Raw genomic sequence first — 1143 nt, 5'->3', positions numbered from 1 at the left:
GAACCGGTGCTAAAGGGTAACCACGTGGCATGAGCCAGCTCCGGGGGGCGCGTAGGACATTAGTACCGGTTGGTAACACCAACCGGTACTAAATGTTTGGGTGTGTTTTGGTTTTATTTTTTATTTTACTTTAATTTTGTGTTTTCAATTTAATTTAGTGATTGTTTTACATTATAATGAGTTGTCAAATCATTAGGTGAAAGTACCGCAGATTAGTTTGACTAGGATGCATGTGATCCTAGCAAAGTCATCAAGTATATGCCATATCCATATTATATATACTTGATCACCTAATTAATTGGTCGAGGTAATATGGATATGGCATATACTTTATCACTTAGCTAGAATCCATCCAGTTGAAACTAATCTGCGGTTTCTTTCATAAATGATATAATAACTCATCATCATCATCATCATCATCATCATCATCATCATCATATTAATATAAAAACTCTTGCATCATATATATCATCACCAATAACAGTTTTCATAGCTAGCTAAAAATCATCATATAATAGTCGTCTCATTACCACTACTTAATCATCATATAGTCATTACCGCTATCTAATCACCACCAACACTAGCTTAAAGAAGAAACTTTCACTTGTACCAGAAGCCAAGATATCATTGAGTTCAACATGGTAATGATATTATAAGCATTCATAACACCACAAAAGCAAATCACTCTTTGAGATTAAGTTCAGGACGAAGAACAAGGACATGAGAGGACAAGTACTAAGAGCATGAACTAGCTAATCACTCCTGCTGCTCTCTCTCAGGTAAAATAGCATAGAACATGTATATATTTCCTGATTCATCATATTGGAGCATGCAGATGAACCTGTCTCCTAATCATGGGTTGCGCTTCTGATTGCTGCCCCCTAGTACTTCTCTGCGATCGTTCACAATTTTGTTCCAGTCTTTTACTATTAAGCATTCCTCGCTATTAGAAATCCTGAATGCACTAAAGTGCATTTTAGGATATCTTTGCCGTAAGCTAACAATATTCATGGTACCTTTAGTCTCCATCCAATCAAGCACAACATTCATCGGGAGTCCCTGTTGAAGAACATCGTATAGTAACATACTTAGCAATGAAGTTTAGCTTAAAAAAATAATGTATGCAAAAGATGCACTGAGGAA

Source organism: Triticum aestivum, chromosome 7A (assembly GCF_018294505.1).
Source record: "Triticum aestivum cultivar Chinese Spring chromosome 7A, IWGSC CS RefSeq v2.1, whole genome shotgun sequence".
NCBI lineage: Eukaryota > Viridiplantae > Streptophyta > Magnoliopsida > Poales > Poaceae > Triticum > Triticum aestivum.
The sequence above is the reverse complement of the archived record's forward strand: the minus strand, read 5'-3'. Positions refer to the sequence as shown.